Here is a 16,484-nt window from a genome sequence, read left to right as displayed (position 1 = left end):
AAGAAAGCTGGAATGTTGGCCAAGGCCAGGAAGAGAGGGGGAGAGAGGAGTGAAGTCTGCTTTGCTTGATGTCCCTGTTCTCAGGACCATCGGGGGCGAGGGCAGTGCAGTCCTCTTTGTAGCATTGGAGCTGTGACGTAGATTCCAAAGGGACACCTGGAGCCGATCTGAACTCTTCTGGGATGTGGTGGACTAGGTCAGAAGGTAAAGTTAAGGAGTTTAGGGGAAACTTCTTATTTTGCATGTAAATTTGAAACCTTTAGGCCTATGATCCTGGTAGCTGAGGGAGATGAGTTCCAAGACCAGAGAAAAGGGAGAGACGCCATCCTCAGTAATAGGCAGCAGGTGGGGAAACTCAGGCTTGGTTGACAGGAGTTCTTACCTGGAGTCCGTCTGTCTGACCTGTGAGAGGCGGATTCAAGTTGATCCTTCGAAGCTTGTAAGAATTTTCTTTACGTTTTCAAAAGGAGATAAAGCTTTCGGATATGTTAGCGTTACCACTGTCTGTACTCTACCAAAATCCGCAGTTAGAAAAGGCAGCCGACTCACACCTTTGAGTCATAGTGAAAGTTTGGGGACCCAAAAAGTGATTTTGAGTTAAAAGCATTAACAGTCTTTACAGATGGCTGGTTTATGGGTGTGTGTGTGTGTGTGTGTGTGTGTGTGTGTGTGTGTGTATGTGTGTGTGTGTGTGTGTGTGTGTGTTAGCATAGTGAGAAGCAATTTAAGTCTATACTTAGAAAACAACCAAAGGAGGTTGGGGATTTAGCTCAGTGGTAGAGTGCTTGCCTAGCAAGCACAAGGCCCTGGGTTCGGTCCCCAGCTCCGGGAAAAAGAAAAGAAAAGAAAACAAAAGAAAGAAAACAACCGGAGCTCAGCGGTTAAGAGCACTGACTGCTCTTCCAGAGGTCCTGAGTTCAAATCCCAGCAACCACATGGTGGCTCACAACCCTCTGTAATGGGATCCGATGCCCTCTTCTGGTGTGTCTGAGGACAGCAACAATGTACTCATCTATAATAAATAAATCTTAAAAAAAAAAGAAAGAAAAGAAAACAACCAAAGGAAAAGTTAAATCGGGGTTGGGGATTTAGCTCAGTGGTAGAGCGCTTGCCTAGGAAGTGCAAGGCCCTGGGTTCGGTCCCCAGCTCCGGAAAAAAGAACCGGAAAAAAAAAAAAGTTAAATCTTGAGCTCGTGACTATGATATCAGAAGTCTTTGCCAGTGGTGAATTAATAACTTACCAGAACTCCATTGATTCACGGTAACACTCTGAACTTTTGAAGTCTTAATCTAATACTAGCACAGAGGGAAAGGCATCCGAGACATTTTTTATTGTGTTTACATTTCTTAGATCACTTTCCTATATCACTTGCATGAACTTTAAGCCCTTCCCCCTCCGCCATCCAGCCATTCATCATGAGGCACAGGTGGTTGGTTGCCGAGAACAGCCATTGCAAAGAAAGTTTCTTTAAATAGAAGAACAGTAAGGAGTTCCTTTGAAGTCTGCTTTGTGAGTTTATTCCACGTCAGAGTCCGGTAGCGGGCTCGGCTGAAGACCCAGTGGTAGCTCTAGGAAAGGGAGGCCTGAGGCCTGACATTTTACCTGTGAAGAGAAGGCAGCTGTTGCCCTGAGGGAGGAGCTGGGTGCTTGGAGGTGTTATTAAACTGACAGAGCTACAGTTAGTCAGCCAACCCTGTCAGAGATCTGAGAAGGATGAATTATAGCAGGAGGAGGTATAAGCCAATGGTTTATGTGTCAATTAAAATGACAGAGGCTTCCCGTTACCTAGACCGTTGTCTTAGCCCTGTGTGGTCTCGCTGGCTTTGTTGGGGGCAGTGGCAGGAGATTCCCAGCCGATGCCTAGCAGCTAATCATCAGTGGCCACACAGCAGCAGGCCTTCCGCCATCAGACCCAGGTCTGATAGATTTTTTTTTTTTTTGACAATATACATACAGAACAGCAAACACCTTTATTACACGAGCTATGGCAGTTTATTTGCCTTTCCGGGCTTTGATCTTCCGCAGATAGAACTCCAGCTCCTTGCCTTCGAGCACATAGCCATCTGCTCTGCCACACTGGCCTGGTCTTGAGGCAATACAGGCGAGAAGCTTGCCCTGCTGGAACTGCTCCTCCAGAAGACTGCTGATTTTGGCATTCTTTTTCCTTTCATCATATTTCTTTTGAATTTTCTTTGATCGTTTTTTGTTTAAAATCTCTTCCTCCTCAGGAGTCAGCTTGGCCCCCTTCTTGCGGCCCAGGGGTAGTGCATAGTGGGACTCGTACCACTGTCGGTACGGTGTGCTGTCAATAAGCACAGTGCAGTTCTTCGCCAGGGTCTTGGTGCGGACGAGCTCGTTATTGGATGCATCGTAGACAACATCAATGATCCTTGTTTTGCGAGTACAACACTCAGAGCTCCAGGAAAAGTTCCCCACATCCAATCTCAGAGCACGATACTTCTTATTGCCTCCTCGAACTCGGACTGTGTGTATGCGGCGAGGGCCAATCTTAGTGTTGGCCGCCGGCCGTCCCAGCTCATACTTCCGCTTCTTGTGGTAGGGTTTTCTCTTACCCCCGGTCTTGCGGCGCTTGTGCCAGTTGTCCCGAGAGATGCCTGATAGATTCTGATAGAATGGAGGAACTTGGAGGACTGACCTTTGACCGGGCAGAGTAGGACAATCAACCCAAAAGTGTCCGGTTTGAGCAGAGCCCTCCCAGCTGGAGAGGCACAGGGCAGCTTTGCCCAGTGGTTAGTGTTACCATGATTTAGGTGGCGTCATTGTGTTCCAACTACCTTCTTAGGAGACCTTAGGTTCCCACTAGGTAGGCAGAGGTCTCTATAATGGGATGCTTTTTATTAAACACTTTAAATGCCACATCCCGCCCATCTCTGAAGAGTCCGAAGATCATTCTATGTATTAAGTATACCTGAGAGAAACGGAAGAGGGGTGGAGGGGAGAGTAGCCGAGGAACAGCATGGAGGCTGACGTTAAGATTCCACGCTGTACTTTACAGGTTGTTATGAATGTTCTTGAGGGATGTGTACAGGGCTTTGTATGTTTAGGTGGGCAATTATATCTTATCATTTGGGTCAAAAAAAAAAGTATACCTGAGTTTAGGCTTAACCTTGAAAACACATACAGAAGATAGCTAAAGCTTGTCACTGAATGAATTGCCTAGCAGTTTATAAGTCGGCTGCTTTTTTTTTTTTTTTTTTTTTCATTTTTTCTTTTTATCGGAGCTGGGGACCGAACCCAGGGCCTTGCGCTTGCTAGGCAAGTGCTCTACCACTGAGCTAAATCCCCAGCCCCAAGTCAGCTGCTTTTATAAGACTAGGAATTTAGGGGTTGGGGATTTAGTTCAGTGGTAGAGCGCTTGCTTAGCAAGGGCAAGGCCCTGGGTTCAGTCCTCAGCTCCTGAAAAAAAAAAAAAAAAAAAAAAAAAAAAGACTAGGAATGTACAGATGTATCCCTGTTAAGTTTGAGCCTTAAAACATTGAGTTGAAGACTTAAGCCATAAATACAGTCTATCAAGAGATTTCGAGAACTCTCCTGATCTCCTCATACTGTACCATTACAGAATATCACAATTCTTTTTTTTATAACTTAGTTCATCCAGATAACTGAAGCTTAACAAACAGCAAAGACAGAGGAGCTGCACAAATATTACTGTGACCCTGATGGACCCGAAGGATTTATAAACCTTACTTATCGAACAGATCTTGTTACTTATCTAAATCTTTTAGAAGCTTGGTGTTGGTTAGCAAAGACATAAGTAATTAGGTGTAAATCTCTAAATTGTTCATCTGAATAGACATTTATAGCCTTCCGATCTGGTCATTATGCAAAAACCCACACCAATCCAAAATAGTTTAGAGAACTGTTGCTGTTTACTCCATATAAAAGGAGACAAAGTATCCTTGTGATAAGAATTTCCATCTGGGGCGTCCCCAAGCAGAATGGGAAACTTGTCAGAAAAATGTTCCAAATCCTTATCCTTCGGATTGGAGCCCAGGGAGGGTGAAAGGAGCTTCCTGGCTGTGGCTTTTGTAGTCACAGTAAACAAAGCTGGCAGTTCAGGGTGACATTTATCGGGTAGAGGAGGAAAGGGGAGAGAGCAGGAGAAAAGGGACATGTCCTCCGAAGGTGCGGCAGGCTGCAGGAACCAGAGAAACATGCCCAGAGGCTAGAGGTGCCCAGGTTGAGGGGCACAGTGGGGCCAGATCCCAGAATGCTGAGAGACAGATGGTTAGAAGGAAGGTATAGGAAAGAAAACAGCAACTGAAAAACTGGACTGTAGAATTTGGAATCAGATGTGGTGGGTGGCAGAAGCCAGCAGAAACAAATGATCCATATATACCTTAGGAGTCAGATCAGCAGCTTGGTTCCGATCAACTCTTGGTGGGGGGTGGGCTGGGTGGGCTGGGGGAAGGGCTTGTGAATGTCACTCCCCCTCCCCCAAACTCCCCCCTCCCCCTGTTCTCATCACCAGATGAATGAATCTAAAAAAAGGGAAAAAAGGAAAGGAAAGGACATGACTGCCCTTAAGTGTTGTGGGGGAAGAAGTTTAGTATAGATAAAAGGAAGAGTGTAATCGGAGGTAGGGACATAGGAGAGTATACACAGCCAGACTGAGCCGGGCCATGTGAGGAGAAGGGAGAACCAAGAAGAGATGGCCTGGGCCAAGAGACTGGCCAGGAGAGTAAAGGGTAGACCAGTAGGGCCAGGTACCCAAAATGGCTGGATTATATAGGGAAAGGCAGTGGGGGTAAGGGCAACCCAGCCCCTGAGCTGGAAACGTTCAGGGTAGGAGGCAGGGTATGTCTGCCATACCCTGTAACAGGTAGGGACTGAGGGATCCTGGGAGAACCTGGTGGCCAGCGTCAACTTTGATATGTTAATGACCACCTGTAAGCCAACTGTTTGAGTCTGGAGACCTAACAGTGTTCACAGAGCAAGTAGCTATTACAAGACTCCTGTGTGCCAAGCACATGTCATCATTCATCCATCTACAAATATCTATTAAGTACTTAATCAGATGTGATTTTCCATCCTCTGCTCTGGGACTGCAGTTCTGTTTCATTCACGGAAGGAGAGACAAGTGACTGGCTCACAGGGTTCCTGAGAAAAGACAAACAAAAGAATATTTATCTGTGTAATGGCCACTAAAGCGCTTGTCACGGAGCCTGACAACCTGAGTTCAGTCCTCGGGAGACACTCTGTAGAGAGAACCAATTCCTGCAAGTTGTCCTCTGACCTCCACACGTGTGCTGTGGCATGTCCACACACATGCGTGAACAATATATGTAATTAAAAAATTAAATATATCTAGCTATATATTGATGATTACTAGGAAAGCGGAGTTCAAAGTTTTGGGCCAGGTGTGGTGGTGAACATCTTTAGTAGGCAAGCAGATCTCTATGAGTTCAAGACCAGCCTAGTCTACAAAATGAGTTCTAGGACTACACACAGGTAGACCTTGTCTCTACCCACACCCAAAGAAGAAGAGTTTTGGAGCGAGGATGGGGAGGCCGTAGGAGGAGGGCTTTCTTTCACTTGGAGTAAACGTCCTCCTTAGTCATAATATAATCAGAGAGAATTTCGCAGCTTGAGCGAAAAGAAACAAGAAGGCAGTTACGAGATGCGGGGAAAATACAGACACGGATGTCTTGAGACAGGAATGTGTCTGTTGTTATTCAGGAGACATCAGTAGGCTCCAGAAAGCAACTGAGAGGGTAGAATGATTGTCAGCATGTGGACGGATGGATGGATGGACGGATGGATGGATGGACAGACGGACTGGCATTGGGTGTGGGGGAGGAACAGACGGGGTACACAATCCTATGTCTGGAATGAAGTGGCAGGAGATACGGAGAACCAGGTGTCAGGACATGAGCTTCACAGGCCATGGTAAGGACTTGGCCATTGACTCTGGATTGGAAAGAGTCCTCTGAAGAACTTAAGAAGAGGTGGCCCTCAGTGATTTTGATTACAGTGGGATTGTTGTGGCCAAGGCAGACCACCCCTAAGACAGTACTTTAGAAATCCAGGTAAGAGGGATGGTTGTCAGACAGGAAATGGTTAAGAGGGTGTGGGGGCTGCAGACAGGTGTCTGTGGAAGTGAGGGCAAAAGGCAGGATTTGCTCGTGGAAAAGTGGGAAAGGGGACAGAAGGAGCCTTGAAGTGTGCCTTTGAGGCTGAGCGGCTGGAAGAACGGAATCCCCATTGATGCAGTGGAGATAGACAGGGAATTCAGGAGAGCTAACGAGACACCCTATGTCCAGTAGTAGCAATATTACAGTAGCACAGTAATACAGTCGTGTTACAGAAGGGGTGCTGTTTTTAGCCATACTCTGTGAATGATAAGTTGAGGCTTCACCCTCAGGCTCCACATCTGTGAAACAGATAACAACCTCCGGAGTTTAGAACTGTCATGTACGGCACCAACAGACACCACAATGGAGAACACTCCGGAGTTTACCACTGCCTTGACATCAGAGAGGACAACTTAACACGCAATACAACACCTGCAGCTACGAGGCCAGGGAAACCTGCAGAGCCATAGTTTACAGAGCAGAAGCATTTTCTGAAGTTTGAAGGTGGGGAGAATCTGTAGACATTTGAGGGGACATAATAGTACACTGAAATGAGAAGGATCAATAGTCACAGAAAGATACATTTTAGGGATGGGGATAAGGAAGGAAAGGGGCTAGAGAGATGGCCCGGGGGGCAAAAGTACTTGCTATGCAAGCTTGCTGGCCTGAGTTCAAATCCCCTAGAACCTACACAAAGCTGGGTGTGGTAGCATGTGTCTATAATCCCAACACTCCTTCACTTCGAGAAGGGAGATGAGAAAAAAGAAACCCCAGAAGCGGACAGCCCAGCTGGTCCTGTGTCCACAAGTAGTGAACAGGAGGCCTCACCTCAAATAGAATAGAAGGTAAGACCTAACACCAAGGTTGCCTTTTGACCTCTACCACGCCTTATGACCCATGTTTGCATTCACACACAGACACAAATGCATGCACACACGCCAAAGGAAAAACAAAACAAAAACCTTACTTCAAAAGGGATAGGGCATTCAGAAAGATGGGGTGGGGGTTTGTGGGCGGGAGTGGGGCATGACTGTTTGATACCAAGTCTCTTGGTGATTGACTCATAACTGAGCTTTTCTCCCAAGAGCACCCAGGTCATTCTCTGTGTACTGCCTGCTCCCAGTGTCTTCAGAAGGTACTCTGTCTGCCTTGTACGTGCTGCCTTAGGTTTCTGCCAACCTGGACCACTGAGTTCCCGCCTCCAGACTTTAAACTTCTTGTTCCTTTTTAACTAAGAAGACTCTGTTCTTCCAAAAACCTCCCCTGACCTATACCTGCCAGACCGTCAGAGTCTCTGGCCACTGAATGCTACTTATCACCCAAAACACCAAACCATGACGCTTTCCCCACCTGTCCACCTCTTGAGGTTTGTCAACTATATTATTATTTCATACTCGAGTGGTGTTGTCAGCCCCGAGGGAGTATTCGATCATTATCCACTTGGAATGAATGAATGAACACATCTGAAGTTTCTTCTGTTAACGTTGCCTTTATTTGCATTTCGGGTTTCAGTTCTGGTTTCACTTCTAGCAGAATAATTTACTAATTGAAAAAAAAAAAAGGAAGCTAGATAGACAGTGGTAGCACGTGTCTCTAATCCCAGCACTCCAGAGGCAGAGGCAAGTGGATCGCTGAGTTCTGTCCTACAGAGGGAGTTCCAGGACAGCCAGGGTTACACAGAGAATCACGTCTCAAAAAAAGAAAAAGAAAAGAGAAAAGAAAGAGATGGTGTCACTATGTAGCTCCAACTGGCCTGAAACTTGAAATTCTTCTTCTTCTGCCTCTCGAATACTTTGGATTCCAGCCTCATACTACCATGCCCGATGCGACCTATTTTATTTAGGATCTGACGGTAGGAATCTTGAAGATGGCTCAGTGCTTAAGAATGCTGGATGCTCTTGTAGGTTCGATTCCCTAGCCCCTGTGCACTAGCTCAGAGTTCCCTGTAACTCCAGTTCCAGGAGATCCGATGGTCAGTTCTGAGGGACCAGGCACACTCACGGCAAACAGACACACTTGCAGGTAAAAGGTTCAGGAAATAAAAATAAAGATATTAAAAAGTAAATTTTAAGCTGGACACGTGCCTTTAAACCTAGCCTCTGTGAGTTAAAGGCCAGCCTGGTCTACGGAATGACAGTCAGGGATACACACAAGAGAAACTCTGTCTCAAAAAGAATCAAAAATTTTTCTTTTCTTTTTTTTTTTTTTGTTTTAAGATTTACTTATTTTATTTATACGAGTACACTATAGCTGTCTTCAGACACACCAGAAGAGGGCGCCAAATCCCATTATAGATGCTTGTGAGCCGCCATGTGATGGCTGGGATTTGAACTCAGGACCTGTTAGAGCAGTCAATGGTCTTAATCCCAGAGCCATCTCTCCAGCCCCCAGTTTTTGTTTTTTTTTTTATTTTGACGAATGTAACTGCATAATACACTCTATAATTGACTTGGTTGAGGTTCTGCTAGGACACGGACTTCCTAGAATCGTCTTGCTTCTCAGTAGCTGGCATTACAAACCTGCTTTTACAAATCCGGCTTTTAGACCCAATACTTAGGAGACCGAGGCAAGTATATATCTGTGACTTCAAGGTAAGGCTGGTGCTAGCCTGGGCAACACAACGAGAAACTGTCTCCAAAAACAAAGAAACAAACAAACAAACACAACAAAAAACCAGTCCTGGGTTGAATCCGAGCACACACACACCCCCCCCCCGCCCCCAATAAAAAAAGAAAAGGAGGAGGAAGAGGAGGGAGTCAAAATATACTCATTTTTGGAATGAGTATAATAGGTATACAAGCACTGCTTTTACAAGCTCTCTATAAACAAGAAATTATAGCAAAACAACAACAAAAACAAGAACGGACGACTATGGAAGGGCTTAGTGTTAGGGTTTCGTGCTCCGGTGCTGGGACAGAACACACCCAGCCACCATGGTTCCTCGCGGAGAGGTTTAATGAGAGAGGAGTAGAAGAGCAGAAAGGCGGCCGGCCACCGGCACGTGGAGGGGGCAGGGATTGGGGTGGGGAAGGGGGCAAGAGCAGCGAAGAAAAAGAGCAAGAGGGGGTAAGAGAGGAGGAAGAGAGGGGTAAGAGAGGAGGAAGAGGAAGAGGAGGGGCAAGCAGCCTCTTACACAGGGTCAGGCACAGCTGGCTGTTGCCAGGCAACTGTGGGGCGGAGCATACCTGACAGTTCCCATGTAGCTGTGGGGTGGAGCTTAGACCGAATACCAACACTTAGCACATTGCTCTGCAGTCTGCAGTATCGCTGAAAGAAAAGAGGTACAAAGATACACTGTGTCAGCATCGAGTCTCTGCAGCGGTCTCTGGCCTCATCCGTTCCATACTTTTGGCTAAATCTGCAGTTCATACCCACTTTGTAGTGTTCTGTGGGGGCTATTTCAAAGGGAATAGCAGATATTACGAGCATGTGCCTGTATTTTTAGGAGAGCCTGTAACTGGAAGGGCCTATAACCATTTGAAATCCGAATGTTGCAAAAACATTCTTAACGGGAACTAGATCAAAGCAGATGGCACCCGAAGGACGAGGAAGGGGAAGGGTACAGGCTGTACTCCGTCCGCTAACATGGCACAACAAATGTTTGTCCAGTCGTTTCCTGGAGTTTGACTCTTGCATGTATTCCCTCTTAAGCTCATTTCTGTTGTGTGTGTGTGTGGTTTTTTTTTTTTTTTTTCTTTTTTTCGGAGCTGGGGACCGAACCCAGGGCCTTGCGCTTGCTAGGCAAGCGCTCTACCACTGAGCTAAAGCCCCAACCCCCTGTTTTTTTGTTTTTTTTTAATATAGACTAGAGTCCCAGGTACGGGGTTGTTTTTCCAGACAGTGGAAGGATTTAAAGGACAGGAAAGGAATATTACTGGAAATCTTGGGGAATCCCAGCAGAGCCCTTAGAGAATACCTGAGGAACCAGGGACCTTTCTTTGGGGTTCTTAGCTTTGTTAGTACAAAAAGAATGGCACACAGAAGCTCAGGGACAATTAATTAACATTTAAAAAGGAAAACTCCAGGCCAATTTCCAAGCCTGAAGGGAGGAGGAGAACAAGGAGGAAGAAACCCCGTGTGGGCTGAGATAAGGCAGAACTGGAGGCCAGTTACATGGTGGCATGCAGCCACATGCCCAGGAGGGGAGCTTAGGAAAAAGAAGAAGGAAGCACAAAGTATTAGTTATGGAGTCTAAAAATATACTTAGGCTCTGGTCAGCATTTGAAAGAAAAAGAAGAAATAATTAGGTTTTAGAAAGGCGGGCTGTCTTAGCTGCACCTCTAGGCAGCTCAGCTAGGGAGGACAATGTTAGGGGGTGGGAATTCTGGGAAGGAAAAGCCGGGTATCTTAAGATGAACCAATCTTCCTAGGGACGGTCCCCTAGCCAAACTCTATTGAATTAACACTTTAAGAAGGAGACAAGAATTTGTCTCCACCTAGAGGTTTATTCTATTCTTTATTATATGTCTGCATTGTTGTAAACATTTCTGCTGAAATGCAGGGACAGTGTCTGAATTCGGAATGCATTTTCTAAATACTTTCGAGGAGCGGTTAAAAAGCCAGCCCAGCGTTAAATGCACTGGAACTTCAGGAAAGATCCTAGAAATTTAACTGTGCATATAAAGATATGGAAATAACCAAAATCCTTTCAACTTTGACAAAGATCAGTGGCGGAGGATGTAGGCCAGTTCGAGTGCACACTTGGCCCTGGGTTTGATGCTAAGCACTGGGTAAATAGGCGTGGTGGATAGAAACAGGAGTGTCACGTCCGTGTCTGTAATCCCAGAAACAAGGGGACTGACACAAGTTGGAAGCCAACTTGGTGAACCGCCATAGCTGTCCTTAGCTGTCAAGTGACACAAACCTAGAGTCACGTGGGAAGAGGGTACTGCAACAGAAGAATTGCACTGTCTCTGGCCGGGTAGACAAAGTATTTTAATTGCTAACTGATGTAAGGGCGTCCTGCGTATTGTGGGCGGTGCCATGCTGAGACAAGAGGATTTGGGGTGAAGAAGCAGCTGAGCAAGGCGGAAAAGCATCATTCCTCCACAGCTTCTGCTCCCAGCTCCTGCCTTGAGTTTCTGCCTTGGTTTTCCTCCATGATGCACTGTAAAGTGTTGGTGATAATAAACCCTCTCTTCTCAGCTTACTTTTAAAAACTTTTTTGTCGTGTGTGTGGTGTGTACATTTTAAGAAGGGAGAGGATTGGGGTCGGGGATTTGGCTCAGTGGTAGAGCGCTTGCCTAGCAAGCGCAAGGCCCTTGGGTTCCGTCCCCAGCTCCAAAAAAAAAAAAAAAAAAAAAGGGAGAGGATTTTATTCATATACTGGCGCCAGGTCTACACCCAAGACTTGGCAGATTGGGGAATGTGCAGCCTAGCCTCCTCAATCAGGGGGCTTTTAAAGGCAAAGAACACAATGTTACATTTTGTTTATGCTCCAGCAAAAGGTCATCCTGGCAAAACAAGCTTTTGTTTACAAGGAGGTTTGTTAAAGTTGTACAAGACCAGACTGATTGCAAAACCTAGCCCTCAGCCGCCGCTTAACATTTGGAAGTCCAACTTTGCTTTAGAATTCTTCACCACAGAAAATTTAAACAGTTAGACATCCATGTAACGCTAGCCATCATGTGCACAGGCGAGCAGGCGCCCGCACAGGCTAGAGTAGGGTGTTGGCTTTCCCCAGGTTGCTTTTGCTCATTCTCGGACTTTACCAAGAGCAACAGAAAGTAAGTAGAAGAACTTGACTGAGCTCCAGGGCAGGCAAGGCTGCATCATCAAAGTTCACAAACTGGACAGTGGGAAATTGTTTTGCCACGGATGCGTACGGTCTCAATGCCTGTTATCCCCTGACTCCTATGCTGGTGCCTAACTGCTAAGGTGACAGTATTAACAACTGTGACTGGTGAGAAGTGTAGGGACCCTTTGTTAGCTTTGATTTTTTTTTTTTTTTTAGGGGCCTGGGTGAGGAAAAAGAGTACTCATTCTTGTTTGGCCCTTCTGGTTTAGATTCATTTCTGAAGTAATATTAGCCTATCTTGCTAACATTTTAAGATTATGATGCATGCATACAATGTGTTTTGAGCATATTCATCTTTAACCCCTCCCATTATTATTATTAAGGGCCACATCTGCAATTGAGTCATGACTGTTCCCCTCTTTTTTTCAAAGGTTGGACTCGAAGGGCATCTTCTAGTACTTCTGAAGGAGAACTCCCAACAGTGGGGGTTCCCTCCCGGACCCTGGATTAGGGTCAAACCACACCCAAACACCTGTTTTCACAGAGATCCTTTATTAAGCTGAGATGAGGTAAAAGTGGTTGTTTTGAGACTCAGGCAGACAAACAACATCCTGGGAAGAGGGGAAATTATACCCTTGCAGGTTTAACTTTTAAAGAAGAGAGAGAGAAAAAAAAAAAGGAGTTCTGCGTTAGGACGGAGCTAGAATGCCATCGTAGATTTTGACTGAGCATGTTAATTAGGTGAACCAATGGGGCCTTCTGACTTCTGGACTTCAATACTTTGATTCTGGACCTTGGTAGTCAGCCTTAGGAGGAGGAAGTGGCCAAATAAGGGAATAGACCTTGGGGACTAGCACTCGGGAGGAATATAAGTAACCATCAGGTTTTTAGCAAGGGAGAGGGAGCAGGGAGAAGGGGAAGGCCTGCCACAACCTTACAACTTTCATCTTGTTCCCTCCCATCTCCCTGGATGTCTTCCTGTGGATAGCGAGGTTTGGGATCCCAGCTGGGCTTCTCAGCACAAACCCTGTTTGTACGGTCTATCCCTTACACTCTAGCAGGAATAGGGAGCTTTCCCTGCCCTGCCCCCTTCTGCAGGCTTACATTTTTTTTTTTTTTTTTTTTTTGCAGCCTAGTTCAGTAAGCATTCAACCTTCCCTCTAGTCCAACACCCACCAGAGGCAAGTGGAAGAGAAAAGTTATCAGTATATGGGGGAAGTGGACCTGTTTAGCAATAGTTCTGTGGGGGCAAGTTCAGTCTTCTTTGTTAGCTGTTCAGTCTGGCAGCAAACACCAAACACAAACCAACAGCTTCAGTTCAGTCTTCGCCGCAGGCGGACACCACACACGAACCAGCAGCTGCAGTTTGGTCCTCTCACCAAGCAGACACCAGGAAGCTGTAGTTAGAGCCTGAAGAAACCGCAAGACCCACCAACCTGCCTGAGGTGAGGCCGCAGGAGCCACAAGAAGCTGCAGGCCCCTGACAAGTAGTTCTTGGGCGAGTGTCTCTCAATGTCCGTGTTACTACAAGCTAAACTCAACAACGCTATGTCAGGTGAACCAATACACGCATGTTGTTAGCAAAGAACAGCGAGGCGGAACAAACCAGTGCTTGTCTCCCCCTGTCTGTGGGGTCATATTTATACTCCTTTGTCAAGCAACCTTTCACGTGTGCGCTATAGCAAAACATGCTTTCACCTGTGTCTGCTTCAGGAGAACATTCCTTCACCTGTTTGTTCCAGTGAAACATCCTTTCACCTGTGTCTGCCTCAGGAGGACAGTCTTTCCCATGTCTGCGTTAGCAACACATCCTTTCACCTGCGTACCCCAGCAGACCATGGTTTGACAAAGATCAGTAGAAGTTTCCATTTTGCCCTTCTGCTTTCCCAGCTGGATCAGAGGTTATCGTAAAGAGGCGTGTCCATGTCTCTTTCCTGGTACAGTTCTTGGCAGACAGCTCAGCCTTATACCCACAACAGTAGCACAGCCAGCTATCTGCTATCATAGCCCACTTAGCATCCTAGCCTAGGTAGACTGCTTCCGGGAATTGCAACACATCCTCCGAGTCCTCTACTTGGGTGTGTCTGTATACGGCGTGTATGAGCTCAGATGTGGAGGTCCGATGGTTGGTTACCGTTGTGCGGTGACGAACTATGACAAAGTCTCAGGCTAAAGATGACATTGAGGAGTACTCCCAGTGCAAGAAATGAGCAACAAAAATGTGTCCACTTTCAAGAAGAAAGAAGTAATATATATTCCAGCCCTTTAATTGTATTTTCATTGGGTTATCTGGGCTGGCCAATAGATTTGCAGGTAAAGGTGTCTGCTGCTATAGTTTTTTTCTTTTTTGATCCATAGGACCAATGAAGTGGGAGAACTGCCTCCTTTTAGGTTGTCCTGACTTCCTGTCACGTGCCCCTGTGCCATGGCATGTGCCCCATCACACACACACAGTTTTTTGAGACACAGATTTACTATGCAGCTCTGGCTGGTTTAGATCTTGCTACGTAGTTTGGGCTGGCCTTAAACTCACGGAGCTCCACCAGCCTCCCTGCCTCCTGAATACTAGGTTTAAAGGCACTGCTTGAAGCCACAACTGCATACTTCCTGCTGCTCCTGTTCGCAGCGGTCTCGAGGTGGAAGGAACTCAAATATTCACCGTCAGAGAAAGCATACAGTGAACAAGTCCTGGTAGCAAAGCCTGTGTGCAATCTCAGCACTTGGGATTAAGTGTTTGAGGACAGCATGGAATTCAACTATGTAGCTGAGGTTTTAGAGTGAGACCCTGTACCCCCCCCCCGAAAGTGTGGTGCACAATTCAAGCACATATTATTCAGCATTAAGATAGAAAGATATCCTTTCCAGTAAACCTTGAAGGCATTATTTTCAGTGAAATATGCTAGTGACAAAACCAAATAGTTTATGATTCTAGTTAGATGGAAAGAGGAATTGTTGGTTTTTGGGGGGGGCGGGTGGGAGCTGAGAAAACTCACTTCAGAGATGGAAGCTTTGAAAACAAAAGCTTTACTTTCTGAGCTCCCAGGGAGGCAGCGAGTTCAGGAGCTGAAACTCGTCCTCCCGAAGGGAGATTGTACAACATTTTAACAGGCTGAGGGGGAGCTGGGGAGAACAGCAGTGTGATCCAATTGTGTTTTGACATTATGGGTTAATGCATCCAGGGCACCTGGCTTTAAGGACCTTAATTCCTTCTCCTAGACTTTAGGTGCGGAGCTCAGAGTGACAGCCTGACAAAGGTGCAGGTCAGCTGTATGTCATTAACAAGCACACAACAGGCAATTGGTTATGTATATTTTCACAACTTAACTACCTTGGTCTAGGTGACAGCATTTTTTATATTCTTTACCAGTTAACTGACAATTAAGAAAACATGTAGATTTGGGATAGGTGTGCGTTCCTAGGCCTGAGTACACGAATCTGTTTGACCCTCTCAGCAAGATGGAGGACTCTTGAGATGGCTGGACTCAAGACAGCTGTCTCCTTACAAGTTGTTCCCGAGAAGTCTAAACTCAGACACCTGCTTAAGACAAAAGCTCTTCAGCTGTAGGGAAGTCCCCAGCTCCCCTAGTGCGTGGGACCTTGAATTTTGTTTCTCCTTATGATTTAAATGGAGTCTGAAAATGAAATGGTAGTGCTTACAAATGTTTCTTTTCCTTGTTCCCAGCAAAACCATGAGCACTGGGTCCCAGGGCCAGGGAGAGAGGAGGAATGGGATTTATCATTCAATGGTTTTATTTCAGCTTTTTAAAAAAATTAAGGGTTTGTTTTGATGCTGGAGACCAAACTTAGGGCTCCCTTCACAACTTCACCACTTAGCTACCACCAGGAACAATTTTCATTTTGACATGACAATGTTCCAAAGGCTTGTTGTATATATAGCAATATAAACAGCATTTATGATACTGCTGGGTTTTGTGTTTACCATTGAATAGTGAACTAAGTTCGGTCTGCTCATCCAGACCTTAAATTCAAGCTATTTAGGAGGCTAGAAAGAGCCAGGAGGACTTTTGAGTACTAGGCCAAGAAGAATAACTCGGTGAGACTTCAACAAGCAACAAACTAAGGCAAGCATAGTAAACGGGTGCCTGTAGATTTAAGTGCAAGGAAACTGAAACTGGCAAAATTGTGAATTTGAGGCCAACTTGGGCCAGCCGGTTAAACAAAAAAAATTTTTTTTAAAGAAGCTGGGTGTGGTGGCTCCCACCTATAATTTGGCGTTTGTAAGTTACAAATTATGGCAGGATTGCCACAAAGTCAGGGCCACAGAAACCTCCCCAAACAAAAACAAAAATAGAATAACGACAAAGGCCTCGTATCACCTTCACGCTTGCGTTTGCTTAGCTTAACCTAGCTGGGCTGACGCTTACTAGTAGTAAGGAAGGAGACCTTTTGGCTGGACTCGGACACGTGCAATCCTAGCGGTCCGCCCAGGCAGTGTGGTGTCCCCGCCCCCCGCCTGGGGCCCGCCCCCGCTTCCGGTCCCCGTGGGCTGGAGGCTTCAGCTGCAGGCAGGAGCTCCCGCCACGCACCGCCCCACCCTCCTAAGTCACCGCCCACCTCCGAGTTTCCGTCAATTGCCGCCTTGACCCCGCCCCTTCCCCGTGCCTTTCTATATCCGGGCTTTTCCACTCCC

The 16,484-nt window shown here is 46.2% G+C and overlaps 1 pseudogene across 1 annotated transcript; it reads right to left on the bottom strand.

The window, feature by feature from the left end:
• Positions 1 to 1,946: 1,946 nt before the first annotated feature.
• On the bottom strand, positions 1,947 to 5,910 carry LOC120093766 (40S ribosomal protein S8-like; annotated as a pseudogene). The gene is made up of 2 exons (XR_015624419.1): positions 5,873 to 5,910; positions 1,947 to 2,657 (listed from the first exon to the last, which is right to left on the bottom strand). The product of XR_015624419.1 is annotated as a 40S ribosomal protein S8-like (transcript).
• Positions 5,911 to 16,484: the final 10,574 nt, after the last annotated feature.

This window comes from Rattus norvegicus, chromosome 7 (genome assembly GCF_021556685.1).
Source record: "Rattus norvegicus strain SHRSP/BbbUtx chromosome 7, alternate assembly SHRSP_T2T, whole genome shotgun sequence".
Classification (NCBI taxonomy): Eukaryota; Metazoa; Chordata; class Mammalia; order Rodentia; family Muridae; genus Rattus; species Rattus norvegicus.
The sequence above is the reverse complement of the archived record's forward strand: the minus strand, read 5'-3'. Positions and strand labels throughout refer to the sequence as shown.